General features: G+C 41.6%; 1 protein-coding gene across 1 annotated transcript in view; it reads right to left on the bottom strand.

Annotated features, from left to right (window-relative positions):
* Positions 1–22545, bottom strand: part of CAMTA1 (calmodulin binding transcription activator 1) — a 111652-nt gene that overhangs the window by 31121 nt on the left and 57986 nt on the right. The gene's annotated exons all lie outside the window — the stretch shown is intronic.

The raw sequence follows: 22545 nt of genomic DNA, 5'->3' as shown, positions 1-22545 counted from the left end.
CTGCAAAACAAAGGAGCTCTAGTAAGTAAAACTAGTATCTCTGAGAATTTAAAATCAAGTTCTTGAAAAGAAGACTCCCCTGTAATTGAACACAAGTCATTTCTGATTCCGTGTAGAGCCATTTTTATTTAGGTACAAAACCAAATTTCAATTACCTGTTACCAAAAAATTTTTGTAAAAGTTTAACCACACAATTACATTAAAACCCAAAATATCTCCAATTATAAGTGGCTGAGAAGTACTGACATTTCCACTGGACCCCACACCCTGTTTTCTGGAAATGACAGTGTTTGATAAGTTGCCAATATATCAGAAATCTAATTTGGTCACAGTGTGGTGAGTTTTTTCCTCTCCTCAAGGAATGAGTTCCAAAATTGAGTTTTTGCAAATTTGTTTCATTTGAAGTAGCTGCATAAAATTTCCATTATTGGAACATTTAGTATAACAATGTTCTAGAAGACAGCGATAAAGTGATACATGATCAAATAAACTGTGTAACTCTATCTATTAAGATCTGTTCTCACATTCAACTCTCACTGCACAGAGGGGAGAAAAGACATTTTAAGCAAAATAACTTGCAGTTCTACTGGAATTACACAGAATTAATAGAAGCTTGACAAGAGGAATCTCTGACAATGAAAAGTATCTGAAAGGTTAGGCTTCAATTTCTAGTTATTATTTACTCATCTTCCTCATTAACAAATTAGAATAGTTTGCTTTAAAAAAGACAAAAAGAGCTAAGGTTTTGTTTTGCAACACAAAGCTGCCATCTAAATCATGACAAACATACTTAACTTTGCAGCAACAGCAAGCGTAACAATTAACAGTTACAGCAAATTAATTTCCATATTCCTTTCACTACTAAAGGAAGTGAACACAATCGTGATACAGTAATCTTTAGTCTGCTCTCTCAAACCAAACTGGAGCAGGCTACATTCCCTGATTTCAGGACCCACAAGTCTCCAGCACTTACTGGACCGCAGGCTCTAAGGGGCAGTGCAAATGAGGGCTCAAGGGTTGAGAGGGTAAATGGGAACATAACTGGCACCACGGGGAGCAAAACAGGACCTGATTTAAGTACCATCCTTCTTCCAGGCCCCTAGTTGTGTTCCATCCCACAGTATCCAACATCAGAGTTTACCTTGTTAAAATCAAATTCCAAAAATACTTATATATTAAAATATAGACAACTGCCCAAAAGGAGTTTATTAAAAGGAACAACATATTCTTTCTGATGGCTTAGAGCAATCAATAAATAAACAAACTCTATAAACGTCAGATTTCTGTTCCCCCGATTAGGTTTTGTTAAAAATAACTTGCAGAGCTTCATGCACCAGATACAAGTGTGTTTGTTAGTGCCTTAAGGCCACGGTTCTAAAAACATGATTTCTTTTTTTAAGTTCCACAGCTACTGAAAAGTAAACTAGCATTTCATTTCTCTGGAATGCTCATCTCACGTAAAGTCTGTCACATACGTATTTGTTGCTGGGAGGCATGCAAGCAATTGGGAGCGCTACGGCAGGAATCGATAGCCCATCAAAAAAAGGCGCAAGTGGCTTCAGGAGCACCGGTGCCCACATCGCTCCCGCCGGTCTGCAGGAGGAGGCAAGGAGCCAGCATACCGGTGGTCAAGTTGTGTTTCACTAAAAGATTTTCTATTAAAATAAGGAAAAGGGTATCAACTCAGATCTAAGTATCTACACGTACCCCTTCATTACCAAAACACATGTACTTACTAGATAATTTCTTCCTAAAACAAGAGGATAGAGCACCTATAGAGGCTTTTTCTAAAGTCTTCTAAATCACTTCTAAAATTCACCAACTCACAAAAATATGTTAGCCCAAATGCCGTACCAGTTTAACCCCTGCCAAAAGCTGCAGAGACACCAACCCATTCCAACATGACAGCAGCCCAAGCAGTAAGGAATCGCTCTCACTACAACCAAGCAAATTCCCACAGGATTCCATGGAAACGATAATAATCTAAGTAAAAAACACAAACAAACAGAACTCTCCCCAAGTCCTGACAAACAAGTGGCTCGAGTAATTGTGCCAACAAATAACACTGTAGGTGATTCAAGAAAATCTACGAATAATTTTGCTATCTGGGGTGGAGGAAAGTAAAGGCCAGCAGGAATTAGTACGTCCCTAATATTCGAGGGTCCTGGAATATAATTTAATGCCTAAGAGGAGGGCTCGGGGACAGGGGAAACCTAGGGAGAACTTCAACCATGAGTTTTCGCCAGAGCCCTTTCACTGATACAGGCATTTGGAACATACATACGTTTTCCCACAGAAACAATATGGCAACTGCCTACTTAACCTGAAATCTGTTGAAGCGATAGGTTGGCTCTGAATTCTAGAAGCTATGGGACCCGCTTAGCTTTTTATTTTTTTTTTTTTTTCCCAAAGGACTGACCCAAGCTGAAACTTGATGTATACAAAAGATTTTCCTAGCTCCCATCCTGGGCCCCAGATGGAGTGGCTCAGAAACCAAATTACCATGTTCAGGTCTCCTCCAGGAGCCCCGTTTTCTTCCCTGAGTCCAGGCACTGGTTGACTACATATGGACTGAATTTATACATACCAGTGCACGCAAAGACTAAGGAGGCTTCTTCAACCCAAAACATATCCCTCGCTGTTAGAACTGGCATTTTTACATCAACGGGCACAGAAGCTCATCTACTGCAAGATAGTCCCCTGTCAAAATGATGACCAGTCACTGAATTAAACAAGAAATGATCAAAAATCCTACTAACCCCCCAGAACTTTAGGGGCATAACTAACAAGCATGCTATCCTCAATCTAAACTGGAGAACTATGCTGCCGTAGTGCAGACTGATCAAATCACGGAAATACTCAACCAAGCTTCACTGTCACGAGACCATCATGTCATCAGAGTTCCAATGAAGAACGCTTTTCCAGGGAAATCCTCACCCACAGTAAGCTCTCAATGTCATGTCTGGATCACTTTTTATAAGGACGTTTTCCAACACACTCAATTTGTATTCCAGGTTAGTTTGTTTTTGTTTTTTGCCAAGGACCTGCCAGCATTTATAAGCACAGAGAATTGGTTCATTTCTCAACTAAACAGACACAGGACAAAGAACATCATTTCTAATGAGGTTAAATCATGACACAAATGCTGCCATGTTTACCTCAAGCATATTACTTACAAAACAAAATACATGCGAGAACCAAAAAGAAATGAAAAATAAACAGCTGAGAAAACTCAGAGAGTCAGAAAGCTAGGAGACAGCCGGAAATGAACATTACAACAGAACCCTATCGATCCCACCACTTCTTTACCAAACGTCCAGTAACTCAACAATCTGACGCTCCACAGAAACCAGCCTCAGCAAGTGTATTCAGAGGTGGGAAACAGGAACGTCCAGACAGGAGTTCATACAGTGAGAGGCCAAAAACAGTTTGTTTGCCTACAAATATAAACAAATAAATCACCACTATGTCATTCAATAAAACAGACGAGAATAAAATGCACTTGAGCTAAGTATATCCTTCAGTTAAGTGGGGATTTATTCCTATTACCCTTTTATGACAGAATTTGTTAGAAATACCATCTACTGAAAACCTAAAATAAAAGCATTTGGTCCTCCGTGCCCCTCCAACAACCGTCACCACCTCTATCATTTCTTCAACCTTTCTAGAAATGCATCTCTGCCAAGCTTCTCAAAGATAGTCTGTTCTAAGATACATGTCTTTTTCTCAAAACTTTCCATCAATGACAGAGCAACTTACAGTTACAATCATCACATTACTTCCACTAGTCCTCAGAAAGAAAACAAAAGCTAAAAACTACAGGTTAAATACCTTCCTACCTATGATTTTATCCTCAACAATATCATTTTTTTGGCCTAACAGCTTCAAAGATTCCACAAAAGGATCAAGAGAGTGGGAGGAAGGGACAGCAGAGAGCCCCCAGGAACTTTTCAGAGTGATGAACACGTTCCTTACGGCAGAGGGGGGCTGGCCGTGCGGCGTGTGCGTGTGCACACTCAGCACCATACACTCTAAGTGCCGTTTGTTACATGCCAATCATACCTCAAAAAGCCACTTCAGAATGAGGGGGCACACAAGACAGAGACTCTGCCCTCCCCTGCACCCTCTGAGCCACGTGGCCAGGCTGCAGTCCCCATGCAGAGAAAGCGGAGAATCACGGGGGAGTGACGGAGAGCCGCTCTTGCTGAGCCACTGAACCCCAACTCCAGAACCACGTTTTCTAAATCGAAAATCAGGGCACTGTGACGTAGTTTCTCTGAGACTACAGAATCAGCTTTAGACAACATACTCCTGGCTTTGCAAATGATATGTAAATTCACCAAATATTTTCACTTTTTTTTTTTCATCAGATTTTAAACTTATATTATGTCAACCTGTCGTAGCCAAGACCCATTCCTTTTCGGTACTATCCCACTAGGGGAAAAGAATAACACAACATATGCCAAATTGCCCCAAAATACAAATTTACAAAAAATAAAACAAAAGGAGAACAGATCCGTCCACTGTATATTTTGCTTGTGTATTTATGTGCATGCCCATGCTTTTTAACTGCTCTGTGGCTTCCTGCACGAAGTCAGGATCATCATCACCTTTCCCATCTCTTCTCAAACTTCAGTTGAATAAGAAAGAATCCCCTACGTAAACCGAGTCATTGTAAAAACTGTTTCCCAAGTCCTGCCACTAGGAGACTAGGAGACGACGACTGAGCATATCAAAAGAGGAACTGAGGCCTGCAGTTTTGGTAAAACCACCAGGTGAGTATGACCAACCGTAAGAGTCACAATCCTCACTGTAAGAAAAAGTGCCCAGGTAGGTTCAACCCCACCTTCCAGTCCCCACACACACACCCTGCCTCCCACAGGCACGGAGTCACAGATGTCAGAGCTGCCAACAAATTCCAGCTGATAACAGCTTAAAGCAGTTCTCCCTCCCAAAACTATTAACATTTTTAAAATGCCAATTGATCCCGAAAAAATCTTTAAAACCCAAAAGACTGAAGCTGCACTGGAAGGTCGGTGGCTTCACAAGACACAGGGAGTCCTTCCTGGGCTCTGAAATCAGGTCACGCGGTTCTGGCTTCCAGTAACAGTTCTACCACTTACGACTTCCATGACCTTGGACAAATTATTTAATTTTTTAACGGATTCTCACTCTCTTCATTTATAACATGAAGATAACGACAGCCCTACTTCATAGGGCTGCTGTGAGAATTTATGACAATAAGTAGTATCAATTGCTTAGCATAGTGCTTAGAACCTAAAAAGCAATCAACATTAGCTGTGTGACTGCAATGATTATGATACCGATCATCTTATATTCTTTTTCTTACCTTATTCTTTCCAAGACTTACAAGAGGGATAACGCTATCCCTATGTTTGCAGACGGGTAAAGGTTAAGTTCAAGACATAAATCTTAAAAATGGCAGAGCTGGAATTCAAATTACATCTGTCCAGATCTGCCCCATTCCATGACTTAGTACCCGAGGGAACAGAGGCCCCAAAAGTATCACACGGGCCCTGTGCGGGACTCTGCACTGCAGCTCTCAACACACGTTTGGAGGATGAGGCAACGAATGAATAGGTAGGTCCTTGAGGTGAATACACACTTCTTGATCCACTGCTGTACCCATCACAGGACCTTATACAAAGCATTTACAAGAATACAGGTAGGGTTTAAAGCAGTGGAATGACAGAATTAAATTCAAAACCTTATTTACATATTTGCATGCTTAAAACAAGGAAGATAAACTGGTTCCCATTCTGCAGTTCTACCCACTATTTTAAATAAAAGACAAATTCATTTACTCAATAAATATTTATTGAGCATGAAATTCTGGGGCAAGCTCCGTGTGAGAGATGCCCGGGGCACACAGCGAAAGGCAGTGAGTCCTCACCAGTGAGTAAAGATTCCCACACAGCACCCTGAGCACAGAGGGAAGGTGGAGTGCAAGATCCTGTGGAAACCCATGCAGAGGTACCCGCTCGGCTCACAAGGGGGCCTGCAAGTTCTCCCTAAGAAAATACCACACAGCTGCGATCTGAAGGACAACAAGGTGGCCTGCGACCATCTTCCAGGCAGAGGAAGCGACACGTAAAAGGCAAAGTGGCAGGAAGCACCAGAGTGTGTGGGAGGGAGTCAGGGAGAAGAAGGGGAGAGGGGCTTGTCCAGGGGCTGGAGGGTGACAGACGTAAGATCCTACAGGCCTCGCAGACCATGCTGAGAAGCTGAGACAGTATCTTAAGTACAACAGGAAAACAACCAAAGGATTGAGGAAAGGGGTACTGTAACCCAAGTGCTTTTAAAAGACCACTCTGGCACTTGGGTGGAGACTGGTGGGGAGGGTACAAGCAGGGACAGGAGCCAGGAGGTCCCTCAAAGCAGTCTCGGCACAGGTAATGTGGCTCAGACAGCAGTGGCGGCTGTAGAGAGTGATTTGGACAAAAAGGAAGCTTATTTGCAAACAGAACCAGTAGGTCTGGATTCAATGTGGAGTAAAAGAAGGAGGGGTCAAAATGGCCTCTGATGGGAAAAAAAATAGTAACTTTACAGTGGAGAAACCTGATCAATACCACCTCAGCCTGGTGATCAAGGTTAAGGTCATCGGCGAGCAGTCATGCTGACAGCAGGCACCCTTGATGTGATATAATGAGGATGGCAGCACACCTCTGGGGTCTTCCTTCCCAAAACCCACAACCCTGGCCTAGTGATGAGAAAAACAGCAGACAAACCCAACTGAAGGACATCATACAAAATACCTGATCTGTCAGGTGAACAAAAACAAGGAAAGTCAGAAACTGTCACAGTCCAGTGGAGCCTATGGAGACCCAATGAGTAAATGTAATGTGGCATCCTGGGTGGGGTCCTGGAATAGAAAAGGACTTTAGGGGAAAACCAAGATAACCTGAATCGAGGGTGGAATTTAGTTTATAATAATGAATCAGTTGGTTGGTTGGTTGGGAAAGCGTACCAAAGTAATCTTAATAGGGGAAACGGGGGGGGGGGGGGGGGGGGGAGGAGCGTACCAAAGTAATCTTAATAGGGGAAACGGGGGGGGGGGGGGCGGGGAGGGAAAAGCGTACCAAAGTAATCTTAATAGGGGAAACGGGGGGGGGGGGGGGGGCGGGGAGGGAAAAGCGTACCAAAGTAATCTTAATAGGGGAAACGGGGGGGGGGGGCGGGGGCGGGGTGGGAAAGCGTACCAAAGTAATCTTAATAGGGGAAACGGGGGGGGGGCGGGGGGGGGGGGAAGCGTACCAAAGTAATCTTAATAGGGGAAACGCGGGGGGGGGGGGGGGCGGGGAGGGAAAAGCGTACCAAAGTAATCTTAATAGGGGAAACGGGGTGGGGGGGCGGGGAGGTACTGAAAAACTCTCTTAATCTTGTAACTTTTCTGTAAATCTAAACCTATTCGGATTGTAGAGGTTTATTTTAAACTGACCCCCAGGCCTGACTTGAGCACCTGGGAGATGCCCTTTACTGAGACAGGAGAGACGAGAGGAAGACAATCAGTTCTATTTCAGATGCTAAGCAGAAGCCTGTCAGACCCTCCAGCAGAGATGTCAGGTAGCAGTTCTGGTGTGGAGCTCCACAGAGAGCACTGAGCTCAGAAAACAAACTGAGGAGCCTGGACGGGCTGAGACTGTGGAACTGGGCTGGGGGGAGGGGTGGGGTCGGTCACTGCGAGAAAGAGTGGAAATCAAGAAGTAAAGGCCCTCAGATTCCCAGAAATATCTACATTTAACAGTCACACAGGAAGGACTAGTTTCAAACCCTGAGGAAATTCCACCTTTAGATGCCGGGTAGAGATTGAGAAGGAAGAACCAGAAGTGGGGAAAAAAAACAGGGGCATACACCATCCCAGACACCAAGGGAAAAGGCATGGTCAACTTGCTTGACTGCATCTGAGAAACCAAATCAAGTCCTGAAAAATGTTCCTTATATTAAACAACTTTGAGGTCACTGGTGATCTAAGAAAGAAGTTTCAGCAGAATAATGGAAGCTAAATTCAGATTGCCAGTATCTAAAGAAGAGGCAAAAATGGGGGGAGAAGACAAGTCTTCTAAGAAGTCTGGCTCTCAGGTTTGTACACCCATGTTCACAGCAACATGAGTCCCAACACCCAAAGGTGGAAGCCAGACAGGTGTCCATCAACAGACGGATGGACAAAGTGTGGTGTATACATAATGGAACATCATTCAGCCTGTAAAAAGGAAGGACATTCTGATACATGCTACAACATGGATGACCCTTGAGAACGTTACAATAAATGAAAAAAGCCAGTCACAAAAAGACAAATACTGCATGATTCCACTCATATGAGGAACTTGGAGCAGTCAAATTCAGAGACAAAGGTAGAACAGAGGCTGTCAGGGACTGATGGCGAGGAGTGAATGGGAGTGAGTGTTTAATGGGAACAGAGTTTCAGTTTTGCAAGAGGAAAGAGTTCAGGAGATGGGATGGTGGTGACAGTTACACAACAATGTGAATGTACTTAAAGCCAAAGAACTGTATACTTAAAAATGGCTAAGATGATAAAATTTATGTTATGCATATTTACAATTCTTTTTTTTTTTAAGAAGAAGTCTGGCTCTCAGAATGCCAAATCTATATGAAGCTATAATGGCCTACAGTGAAAACCGCCCGAAGCTGGAGTACCTTAACCCAGGTCAGTACTTCCTGACGACACAAGGCACATCACGTGCGGGCTACAGATGCTGAGCCCCTCGTGCTCTGCAAGGAGCCTGGGACACCCAGACCCCTGCCCAGCGGGCTCTGACCTCAAGAGAACTCACCCACTAACCCAGCACACCCCAGAAATACTTCTATTTTGATGTGTGCCAAGATGGGAGGATAGGTGGGGCACAACAGCTAGAGAAATGAAGGATAGAGAGATTATTTCAATTCTATTTTCAGTGACAAGAAGTTGCTTTATTTTCTTCATCAACCCACAACATTTGCTGCCAAAAAAAAAAAAAAAAAAAAAAAAAGATTGTGACCTCAGCTTACAGAAACTGGTATCAGATCATTCAGAGAAGCCAATGAAGTCACACTCCATTTTTTGAAAGATCTTTAAGACTAGAATAAGAGCAATAATTTTCACAATGAGTGTGTTAAGGAAAGAACACACTATGTGGGACTTATGAAGACATACTCAATAGGTCAACGAAGAGAGGCCATCAAGATAAAGAACCATGTGTTAATTGAAATTTAGCACAAGGTAATCAGGCAACATTTCAAACCAGTATGAAAGGATCAATGATTCAATAATTAGCATGTATTGGGAGGGGGATGAAATTAGAGCTCGGTATATGTCACCCTGCCCATTTATAATAAGCGTTTATCTGTATTAAACATCTCAGGATAAAAATATGTAACAGATAAAATCTAGAGAGAATACTGAATAACTGGGGTGGGGAGACTGTCCCAGGCATGCTATCCAGGCCAGAAAGATTCAAAGTCTGAATGCATGACCTACAGGACTGCTTATGATGTATTTAACAAGTTAAGAAAATTAAGAATGAAATACAGGTGACTAGCCAGGGAAAATTATACACACACTTGTTTACAGAAAAACACACAGAAATCAGAAGGAAAAGATGAAGAATATATTTAAAAAAAAAAAAAAGGGTAGGGACGCCTGGGTGGCTCAGTCGTTAAGCGTCTGCCTTCGGCTCAGGGCGTGATCCCTGCGGTCTGGGATCGTGCCCCACATCAGGCTCCTCCGCTGGGAGCCTGCTTCTTCCTCTCCCACTCCCCCTGCTTGTGTTCCCTCTCTCGCTGGCTGTCTCTCTCTGTTAAATAAATAAAATCCTTAAAAAAAGAAGAAAAAAAGGGTAGAAGAATGACCAGACAAGTAAGAAAAGTAACACAAGCAGCCAAAACATGCCAAATCTTAGGAATATGCAAAGAAATGCAAATTACCAGAGACACCATTTTTCACTTGAGACATTTTAAAAAACCTAGTGTTGGTTAGGGTTTGGGGAAATGGACACTCTCAGCTACTGAGAATACAAACTGGCACAACCTTTCTAGAGGGCACATGACAAATGTTTCCACTCTTAGATGAGCAACTGCACAATAGGCCTCTCTCCTATGGAAATAACTGGAGAAGAGTGCAAAAATACAGGAACAAGAATGTTAAGTGCATCACTGATTACATGAGCAAAATGCTGAGACAATCCATTAAGGACTGGTTTAAAATTTTTACAAAACATCCCTGCTCTGCAGTTATGCATGGCCACACCCATGCATTCGTGTGGGAAACGACCACAACAGACAGTGGTGTGGGGAGAAGAATGGTCAGGCAAGAGGCATGTGTGATTCCTTCGGGGGGGGGGGGGTACTCACACAGAGACTTATAAACATGTAAACATGCATCTATACATACACATGCACACACACTACATGTAAACACATGATTTACATAGGCGTTTTTAAAGTCCAGAGAAGGATATAAATCAAATTGTTGAGAATGGTTATCTCCTAGAGCATACAATTTCAAGAAAAAGTTTCAATTTTTAATCTCTACATGCCTTTGTTGTTAGCATGCTTCCAATGACCATTCATTATTTTTATAATAAAATATATGTCTGCATACTTTTTAAAAAATATTTTATTTCGAGAGACAGAGAGAGAATGCAAGCAGGAGGAGGGGCAGAGGGGGAGAGAGAATCTTAAGCAGGCTCCATGTAGGGCTAAATCTCACAACCCCGAGATCATGACCCAAGTCAGACGCTGAACCGAATGAGCCACCCAGGCACCCTGTCTGTATACTTTTATAATAGAAATACAATAAAGTGATTCCTACGGGACGGGTAGACTACCTATGGCAAAAAGGATGTAGGCGACTCAGTGTGCTCCCCCATTACCTCACTCACAGATGAAGTCCTTCAAATATAAGCCAGCTTCCAATGGTCTTAAAACATCTGTATCAAAGTCTTTTCAACACAGGAATGCCCTATACTCATCAGTCAGAAGCTCTATCTTCCTGAGCTATGACGTTATATATGGCACTGGAATCCTCAAACAGAAAGCATAAGACTCGGCAAATAAAGGGCAATCTTCGTGCGTACCTGAATTAGAAGAAGGAGTTATGGTCCGTCAATATGATTTCAAGCAAAGAAAAAGATCATCGTGAGGCTAAACTTAGCAAACGCTACATGAAAACTCACTGAGGATCCATCCAATTAATGGATCAGAAGAATAACTGCAAGGAGTGTAACTTTAAACTCAAACACTGCTAAACTGTTGAACTACTCTAGCTAAAGTGGTTTAACTGGCATAAAAACACACCCCACACATGCCCACACCCACCCTGCCAGCACCACCACCTTAAGGCAGTATAATGCAGCAAGACAGGTGGTAAAAGAATTTCAATATATAAATCAATATATAATACCAGTTTGATTTTAAAATTACTAAAACTAGTCCCCTTTTAATTAGGTAATACCCCAGAGGATAAGTAGATCTGTAAATTAATACCAATACAACTGAGAAACATACAGTGGACAAAACTAATGCCATGAAACAACATTAACTCAAAGAATTCAAAATATAATTGAACAATCAAATCCTTTAAAAGCAAATATAATTTAGAGTAGTCCCCCCTTATCTGTGAGGAATATGTCCCAAGACCCCCAGTGGATGCCTGAACCACAGTTAGTACCAAACCCTGTATACGGTATATATTCTTCCTATATATACATACCTGCAATAAGGCTAAATTTATAAATGAAGAGATTAACAATAATTTAATAACAGAACAATTATAACAATATACTGTAATAAGTTATGTGAATGTGGCCTTTCTCTCAAAATATCTCATTGTCCTGCACTCAGCCTTCTTCCTGTGATGACGTGAGAGGATGAAACGCCTCCATGAGGACGTACAGTGACGTGAATGGCACAGGCACTGTGACAGAGTGTTTGGCTACTACTGACCTTCTGACAATATGTCAGGAGGAGGATCATCTGCATTTGACGGTGTTTAAGTGATACCATGAAAAGCAAACCACAGTTAAGAGGTGACTACTATAGGGGCGCCTGGGTGGCACAGCGGTTAAGCATCTGCCTTCGGCTCAGGGCGTGATCCCGGCGTTATGGGATTGAGCCCCACATCAGGCTCTTCCGCTATGAGCCTGCTTCTTCCTCTCCCACTCACCCTGCTTGTGTTCCCTCTCTCGCTGGCTGTCTCTATCTCTGTCAAATAAATAAATAAAATCTTTAAAAAAAAAAAAAGGGGGTGACTACTATAATCTGAATCGGGGGTTATCAGTAATAATATCCCTACAATATGCACACCTTCCCTACAATATACCTTCATCCATGACTAATCTCATTTTGGTCTCTCAACGCGAGATAACAGGAAATATTTATTAGTCTCTGGCCCCATGCATGGCACAGAGCTCCCAAAACCCTCACAATTTTCCTAAGTGATAAGATTTTCTTTTTTTTCCCATAGTTGGTATTCAACCCTATCCAGGACACAGGGCTCCTAAACCCCTTGTACATCCCTAAGTGATAAGAGCAGTTGAGACATCTTCACATGGGCTCCTGGATGGCTACTGAAAGGTGGCGGGTCACCAGAAAAACCAAGCCACGATTAGAAGCTTGGATCTTTCAGCCACACCCCATCCTCCAGAGAAGGGAGAGGGGCTGGAAATGGTGTTAACAACTGATCATAAAGAAGCCGCCATAAAACCACAACAGTACAAGGTTCAGAGAGCTTCCAGGTTGGCAAACATATCCACACAGGGAGGGTGATATACCCCACCCCCCCAGGGACAGAGGCTCCTGCACTCGAGACCTCTCAGACCTTGGCCTATGTATCTCTTATCTGGCTGTCCACCTGTATCCTTTATCATATCCTTTAATAAACTGGTAAACCTAAGTGTTTTCCTGAGTTCTGTGAGCACTCTAGCAAATTAAATGAACCTCAGCTTTACAGCCCATCAGAAGCACAGGGATCTAAAGCGGGGTGGGAGCAGTCTTGTAGGACTGAGCCCTTACCCTGTGGTATCCGAAGTAATTTCCAGATGCACGGTGTCAGAACTGAACTAAATTGTAGGACACCCAGCTGGTGCTGGGGAGAACAGCTTGGTGGGGGAACACCCCCCAACATCTGGTGTCAGAAGTGCTGCTGAGTATGGCAGCAATGTGAGCATTAGGGAGACAGGGGCGAACTGAGTTTTCCCACAACTCATTCCATCCCATCCCTGGGATCCTGCGTCATTCATCATTCATAAAACATTTATTAAGCACCTACTATGTGCCGGGCACCACTCCAGCCTCCGGGGATAGAGCAGCGCGTCAACGACAATCTCTGCCCTGGTGTATCTTGCGTTCTAGGGGCCTCAGATCCACCCGCCGCTTGAAACTACCTCCCACGGCCCGCCCGGCCTCAGCTCCTGCAGCTCCGTGAGTAGGTTCTATTTTTCTCTCTACAATACATTGAGCACCTTATTTTGTTTATTTCCAGTCTCATCCTTTAGAATGTAAGCTCCCTGAAGACAGAGACCTTTTTTCTTTCATGTATTCCAAGAGTGCAGAATACCGCCTCGTGTGAGACACTCAAATATTTGCTGGACTAATGACTGCCTTCTCCTCTCTCTATGGTCTCTCCCTCCCAAGAGAAGTCACTCACATTCCCCACCTATAAAACAGAACACAAAGCTGCCTGCTCTACACCCCACCGCAGCCTCCGCTTCACAGCCAAGCTTCCTTCAAGCTGCAGAATGGTGCAGCTGCACTTCTACCGCGCTCCACCTCACTGCGCCCCAGGCCACTCCCTGCTTCTCCTCCCACTGCTTCAGATGTGCCAACACTCTTCTTCCCTCTTGTCTAGGACCTCCTCTCTGATCGCTGAACTCATCAAGCTAGCTCCTCCTCACCCTCATGTCTCATGTCATGAAAATATCACTCCGTAAAAAAACCTTTCCCCGCTTCCAGTCTAAGTTAGACCCAACAGACCCTCCTCTCTTGTAGCAGCCTATGTTTCTGCTTCCTTACCCTTTATTTGACTTTGTAAATACAATACCTACTCTTACGACTATCTGCTTAATGGCTGTTTCCCTTCAAAGGCAAAAGGTGTCCAGATCACCAGTATAGATACAGATACAGATATAGATACACAGATATAGCTATACTATCGATATCGATTTTGATATCGATATAGATATAGATAGATATAGATATATCCATCTCCAGGGATTAGAGCAGTGCCTGATGAAGGCGCTCCACTGCCTGACAGAATGGCTGGCTATCCAACTAGACTATAAACCCTACAAAAGCAAGTTCAATGTCTATTTTGTCCACTCAAGTATCTGATAACAAACACATTTCTATATCTGGCATAGAGAGAATGTTTAACAACACGTATTAAACAAATGGTGATGAATACAAACAAGGGGAGACACCATAATCTTATATGCTAAAGAAAAAAAAAACCACTGGCACCATCTTGGCATCTTAATCTCTACAGCCTTCTGAATACTTTCCCTTAAGTGTCCAGCTCCTTCAACACAGGTGGCTTCTCCAGCACGTACCTCCTGCAGCACATGCAGTTCCCCAGCACCCACCCAGCACCCACCCAGCTCCTGCAGTGCGGGCAGCATCACCTGGCAGCCAGCAGCTTCCCCCAGTACCACCCCCTTGGGGGATTTTAGAGCAGGGTACCTCCTGTAAGACAGTTTTCCTATGATATACTAGACAGCAACTTCTGCCAAGTTCCAGAGAGCAGATTTCCACAAGCTCCACCAGCACAACACCAGCAGCCACGTTTCTGCCTTGCGGTAAGACACCAGGTCTCAATTCTGGGGGTAGGGGACCTTTTCCTTGGGGGCTCTCTCTTAGGCCTAGAGGCAGCAGCTGCTCTGCATAACTGCTACTCTTTTTTTTTTTTTTTTAAGATTTTATTTATTTATTTGACAGAGATAGACAGCCAGCGAGAGAGGGAACACAAGCAGGGGGAGTGGGAGAGGAAAAAGCAGGCTCATAGCGGAGGAGCCTGATGTGGGGCTCGATCCCATAACGCCGGGATCACGCCCTGAGCCGAAGGCAGACGCTTAACTGCTGTGCCACCCAGGCGCCCCTGCATAACTGCTACTCTTATCTTCTTTTTTTTACTAGCCAATCTCTCATTACTTCAATTCCCTGTTATAGTTAAAAATTCTACATTTTAAATTTTTCTTTCAATTTACTGCTTAGCTTCTCTTTCCTGATTGGATCCAGCCTGATACAGATTTGGAATTAATTTCTATGTTTGTAAGGTACAGGGTCACATTTCTTTACTTTTCTCTTCCACATGGGTATCTAATTAACCAAACACCATTCACTGAAAAGACTGCCCTTTCTCTACTATTCAGCAGTGCCTCCTGTGCAATCAATCGAGTGTCCAGATCAGAAACGGTCTGTGTCTGGACTAGTTTGGTCAATTGGTCTACTTATCTAAACAGCGCTCTTCATTACTACAGCTTGATAATAAGTCTTGCTATCCAGTACAGTAAGCCTGCTCAGTTTGTTGTTCTTCGAAATTATTCTGGCTATTCCTTGCTTTTTACATTTCCATATACACTTTAATATCAGTCTGTCAAGTTCCACAAAAAAGAAAAAAAATCTGCTGACATTTTCACTGCTATTATAGTAAATGCATAGATGAATTTGAGAAGAATCAACATCTTATAATATTGAGTCTTCTAATCCATGAACATGGTATATCTATTTAGATCTTTAACTTTTCTCAATATTTATTGTTTTCTGTATAGATGTCTTATATTTCTTTAGATTAATTCTGAAAAAAATGTTACTGCAATGAGATTTTTATTACATTTTCTGTTAGTTGCTGATATGTAAAATTGCGATGTGTCCCGCATTACTTTAAATCTTGCAACCTTATTTATTAATCATAATTAACTTACAAGGAAATTTTTTGGATTTTCCTCATATATAATCATGTCATCTACAAAATCAGTTTTATTCTTTACTTTCTGATTTTTGTACTCTTTATTTTTCTTGTCTTATTAAACTAAGTAGGACCTCTAGTAAAATAATGATGAGAAATGGTAACAGCAAAAACAACTTATTTCTTCTCCAGTCTCAGAAGGAAATTCTTCAGCATTTCATCATTAAACATGATGTTTGCCATAGGACTTCTCTAAGTAGTATCTATCAAACTAAGGACTGTTAGTTACTATTTAGTCATAACGTGTCATGGGATTGCATTTTAAATGGATAATTTTTGTGTCTGTTGACATTATCACATTACTTTTCTGCTTTATCTTATTAACTTAGTGACTTATATTAATTTTTCAAATAGTAAGTCTATCTTTATAAGTCTGATTTCAACCTTTTGAAATTTGTCAAGAATTATTTTGGGGATCAATCTTATGACCCTGAGATCATGACCTGAGCCAAATCAAGAGTTAGATGCTTAACTGACTGAGCCACCCAGGCACCCCTATTGGTCTTTTGGAATGTAGTACATAATTTTTCTCTAGCTCCTTTTAAGATTTTCTTGTTATCTTTGGTTTTAAGCAATCTTATGTTTCAATGAGATTTTATTTGCATTTATCTATCTAGCTTAGGGTCTACAGTATTTCTTGAATCTGTGATCTGATGCTTTTGTCTGTTATAGACAATTCTCACCCATTATCTCTCCAAATACTGCTTCTGCACCCTTCTTCCTTCCTCTCCTACTGGGATGTCAATTACACACTCATTAAACAATTTCACTGAACCTCACTCACATCATACTTACACTCTTTTACGTATTCCCCATCCATTTTTCTCCACATTTCTCATTGCTCTGAATATTTATTTTCAAATTATCACTACTACCAATCTGTTAAACCCATCGATTAAGATCTTAATTTCAATTCAGTTATAATCCTTCAATCTAGAATTTATATTTGGTTCTTTTTTCTTTTTTTAAAAAGTTCCAGTTCACTGATTCTTAATTTTGTCTTTTATTTCTTTAAACATATTACATACAACACCATTTTCTAAAACTTAATTATCTGGATCCCTGTGGATCCACTTCCATAGTCTGTTGTTTCTTTTGGTTTCACAGTCAAATTGTCTTAAATTCTCATCTGCTGGATGAGTGCCAGTCATTATAAATAAACGCAGAAATAATCATGCTATCTTCTTCCAGAAAGGATTTACATTTATTTCTGTCAAGATCATCTTGATCCTATCAAAAATTGAGAGTATTTGAAGTTGTACTTCAGCACTTCCGAGAGACTACTATTCCTAGGATACAGGCCTTTGGGAACTCTGCTCAAAGCCTAAGAAGTTTTCCAGGGTCCCTCCTCCCTGATCTACATGTATCAAATTATATCTGCCCCTCACCTCCAATCCCTTGAGTCCATCAAAATCTCTATTTGGCTTTCCAGTTTCTTGCTTGCCTGCCTCTTCTGGAATTAGCAGATTCCTCTATAACAGAAGTAGGTTCAAATCTGATCTCATATCTATGAGCTTCCCTCCTCCCACAGATCTTGGGCCTCACAAATCTTCACCATCTTCTAGCTCCCCATTACCTTCAACATAAATTTTGGTTTATCCAGCTTTTCTACTTGTAAGAAAGAGGGCCCAACCACTTAGTCTACCATTAAGAAAAATTTTCCCCACTCCCATATTTTCTGTCTTTGCGAATTTATACCTCTTGTGATTCTCTTCTATCATTTTATCAAAATTTTGGAAGGAAGTAGAGATAAATCCATTTCAATGAGTAACTGCTTAGCCAGAAATCTCCAGTTACTCATTTTATTAATAGATCTTCTATATATTAAGGATATTAAACCATTGTCAAATATGTGGCAAATATTTCTCCCAGTTTGCCATTTACATTTTAATTTTATAGTATTTTTAGCACACAGAAATGGTGAATTTATATGCAGTCCAATTTATAGCCTTTTCCTATCTAATTTTGTGTCATTAAGAAAACTGAACACTTTATAAATATGGATCCATATTTTCTTCTAATATTTTTATTATTTCCCCTTTTTTATATTTAACTTTTAAATTTATTTTGTATAAGATAAGCGATATAGACCTACCTTATATTTTTTTTAACTGGTAAGCCAACTGTCCCAAATCCATTTAAATAAATAACCCTCCATTTCCTTCTCTAAATGACACCTTAATCACACAAAAATTGACAAATATTTTCTTAATATTTATAGAATTTTTCTTTGCAGCATGGTACTGCTGATTCCTCTTGCTCATTCTCCTTACTACTCTATCCTCCCTTGGCTTCTGTGATTTTCCTAGTTCTCTTCCTCTCCAACTATTCCTTCTGAGTCTCCCTCATAAGCTCAATTTCCTTCCTATTCTCTCTTCCTATTCATCTAAGGATGCTCTCTTACTTTCCAGAGAGGATGGGGGAAATGAGTTCATTTCTCGAACCTGCCTCTTTTCTCATTCTCCCTAACTCTCCTTGCAAAAGGTCACCTATAAGGTCAGTTTCCTCAAGATCTCTCTTGAGCACCCAAATCTATATCCAACTGCCTTCTAGGATCTCTGTCTAGGTGTTTCACAGGTGCTTTAAATTCGACTATACAAATATTAAGTTCAGTGTCTTCAAACTTGCTCTTCTTTCCATATTCCATTATCTACAATATCACTATCATTCAAGCCAGAGTCTCAGTAATTTCTCCTCTCCTTTGTCATCACATCTTAGAGGTCATGGTAAATCCTACTGATTCTAGATCTCAGGCCAGATCCTTCTCTACTTCCACTGCCTAGAAACAGGTCTTAATTATCTCTGGTATGGATTCCTCCCCAGATTTCCAGCCTCTAAATTGCCCACAGAGTGACTGTATAAAATGAAAGTATGATCATTTTACCTTTCTGATTAAAATCTTTCCACTGATCCCTATTACTTATGAGATAAAAATATAAACCCAGCATGGCATATAAAGCTTTCTGTGAGCTGGCTGCTGCCTGTCTCTGTAACCTTAATTCAACCATCTCTTTCCTTAAACCCTATGCCAGCCATTCCTATTACCCAAGGAAATCACTCCTTCTTCTACTCCTTTACACAATCAGTTCCTTCTCCCTGGAAAGTTTTCTTGCTGATTCTCTTTGCCTAACAAACTCTTAATCATCTTCAAAATACAGCTTGAGTGTCATTTTTTTATACAACAGCCACCATTTACAGGCCTCAAATTTATCCTGTACATACACACTTCATAATTTCATTATATCCTTGATTACCATATTGCAATTATTTTTTATGTATGTCTTCTGACATGACTGTGACCACCTTTTCCTCCCTTCCAAATGGCTAGGCTTATCTCAGGGCTCGGGGCACATAGCAGACACTCAAAATGACTACTGAACAAACATATTAACAGACAAAATGCTTAATTAACTGGCTTATAAAAATTATCAAAAATGTATTTCTTAGGGCACCTGGGTGGCTCAGTCAGTTAAGCATCTGACTTCAGTTCAGGTCATGATATTGGGGTCCTGGGATGGAGCCCCACGTCTGGCTCCCCGCTTAGCCCCTCTGCCCCTCCCCCTGCTTGTGCACTCTCCCTCTCTCTCTCTCAAATAAATAAAATCTTTTTTAATGTATTTCTTTTTCTAATATATTTTTTTAAAGTAATCTCTACACCTAACATGGGGCTCAAACTCATACTCGGGAGATCAAGAGTCACATGCTCCCCTGCCTGAGCCAGCCAGGTGCCCCAAAAATATATTTCTTAATGGAAAACTATAAAGAATGACATCTGACTCAAAATAAAACCCTAAGAATCTCATTATGTAACAAATGTACCTCTGAAGTTTTGCAATAGTCCAGGGGCACTCTAAGTAACAATAATGAGGCTTTATATTATAAATTTAACCCCTGTAGAAATAATGGTATGGGGGCGCCTGTTAGTTAAGGAGTTAAACTGTCTCACTCAAATACCTTGCTACTTATGTTCTACACCAAAAGAACGTAAAGCTAAAAGTCTCTGTAACTACAGCAAAAATTTTTCTAGCCTTTGCATACAAAAAGTACAAGATACTCTTTGTTTTCAACTTCTGTAAAAACCTTCATACCCATTTCCTGACTATGGTACGACTACAGCCCCAGGCAGGAAAGCTGCAGAACTTCCTTCATTTGGGCAACTGCTTCCTCATTACAAAGAGGATAAAAAGAGCCACAGCAAGCAATCAAATAAAAAGTGGCTCCATGTAAATGAAGAGTGGATAAGGGCATTTTCCACTAAGTTTCAGATGATGAGAGTGTTTTGATTTCTCAGATTATCAAAACAGGTTTGTTACAAATGCTTTAATGAATCTGTATAATCTACTTTTAAGTGCAAAGAAATCTTGGTTGAAATTTTAAAATCAAATATATACAGTAAAATGTTAGGAATATCCTATTAACCTATTTTCAGAACTACTCACAGGCACGTCAGGAGCTCTTGGAGGCCTTGTTACCCACAGTTCCGCTCACCACCCCTGCTGCCCTAAGAAAAACACCTCGCGGTAACACAGACACAGATGGAGAAGCAGCAACTACTACCCTGAAACTTCCAGATCCCAAGATGGAACACTGAAATCATCCACGTTAACATCTTCTAATCATTAAAAAGCTAGAAATCGCAGACTAGAGCACACTGTGCCCCCATAACATGATAAACCACACTGACGCACCACCTCCCGCATGGGGCTGTGAATTCACGGCTACTGTGTGTGTAGGCTGCCATATGCCATCTGCAGAAGACTGTGCAGTCATAGAGCAAACGCAGTGGAGCCCTCGCCCATAGCAAGGAAAGAGTTCCTAATACTACCACTGAGAGCTAACCAATATCCTAATTTTTGAACTCATCATTTCCTTGCTTTTTTGGGGGGTTTTCAACCTATGGCAGTCTGTTTAAACGCCAACTTTACAGAGATATCATTCACATACAATAGAGAGTATTTTAGGATAGTCACAAGGTTGTGCAAACACCACTGTGGCCATTTTTACCTCAATCAGTTTGGTCAAGCTGGACTTTCCCAGGATCCCTTCCCTGAGTCTGCCCAAGATTTAAAAGGTGGAAGCAGAAGAGCCTCTGCTCTCAGAAGGTGGTGACAGACAGAAACAGGAGCCAGAAGGTTCCAGCTTGTCCACATGTTTCCTCTTCCAACACTAGCTTTATTCCCCAACTGCTAGCCCTGACAACCAAGAGAAGACACCTTCCCCCTTAACGGCCAGCCCCCCTCCAGGCCGCACCTACCACTAGATGCTAGGCAGCAGACCTATGAAAGCAGCAGCCTGGGGCAGCGGCATGGCTGTCGGTTAAGCATGCCGGTTAAGCGTCCAACTCGGTTAAGCGTCAAACTCGGGTTTTGGCTCAGGTCATCAACCCACCATCTTGGGATCGAGCCCCACCTAGGGCTCACTCAGCACACAGTCTGATCGAGAGTCTCTCCCCCCACCCCCCGCTCTACAACTCCCTCCACTCGTGCGTACTCTAAAATAAATAAATCAATCTTAAAAAAAATAAAAAGAGAGGGAGGGGAAGGGAAGGGAGGAAAAAGAAAGCAGCAGCCTGGCAGAGGTGACAGCTTTTCCTGCCTGGCTTCCCAGAACTTCACTGGCTGCCAGGCCACCCCCAATAGAGCTTTAGGATGTGATTTCTGATGCTTCTCTAACCCTCTAATTCTTCCACTGGACTCTTGTTTCCAGCTTCTCCCACAGTTGCATACAGTCTATTCTTAAATAAATCCCTTATTTCGTAACACTCATAGCTCTGCTGTCCTGACTGATACCCACTAGCTACTTGTTTTCCCTAATGAGAGCTGAGCATTGACTCCTTCTAAACTTTACAAAAATAGAATCAAACACTGCATTTCAAGATTCTTCCATGCCATTACATGTTGCTGTATCTTGCTCATTTCTCACTGCTCTTTAATAATCTATTTTACGTTATATGCCATTTCAATGAACTTTTTATTGAAATATTATTTACAAACAGAAAAAAAGCACAAATCACAAGTATATTTTTGTGTGTCCATGTACGCGTATCACACTCACAATCAAAAACTAGAACATGACCGGCACCCCAGAAGCCCTGCTAACAGACCCTCCCCTACCCTCCAAAGGTGCCTACTCCTGACATCCAACCTGTGGTTAATTTTCCTGCTTCTGAGCTGTTTTGAACTTGTATCCAGAATCACACGATATATAAATTTGAGAGTCTGATTTCTTTCACACCACAGTATGTGAGTTATTCATTTCCTGAATATAGCATAAGTTCATTCATTTTCATTGCTGCACAATTTTACATTATATGAATATAACACAATTAATTTTTCCATTCTGTTGTTGGTGAGCATTTGGGCTATTTCTGGTTTTGGGGAATCTGGAATCACACTCCTGAGAATGTTCTTGTATGTGTATCTTTGGTATACATAGGCACAGGTTTCTGTTGGGAATATACATGAGCAATGGAACCCCTGAGACACGTGGTGTGCACATCTTCCACTCTGATAGGTAATTCTAGTTTTCCAGCACTGATATAAATGCCCTTCAGCAGTGTTTGAGAG

The sequence above is a fragment of the Ursus arctos genome, unplaced genomic scaffold (genome assembly GCF_023065955.2).
Source record: "Ursus arctos isolate Adak ecotype North America unplaced genomic scaffold, UrsArc2.0 scaffold_32, whole genome shotgun sequence".
In the NCBI taxonomy this organism is placed as follows: Eukaryota; Metazoa; Chordata; class Mammalia; order Carnivora; family Ursidae; genus Ursus; species Ursus arctos.
This window is presented reverse-complemented; position numbering and strand designations above follow the sequence as displayed.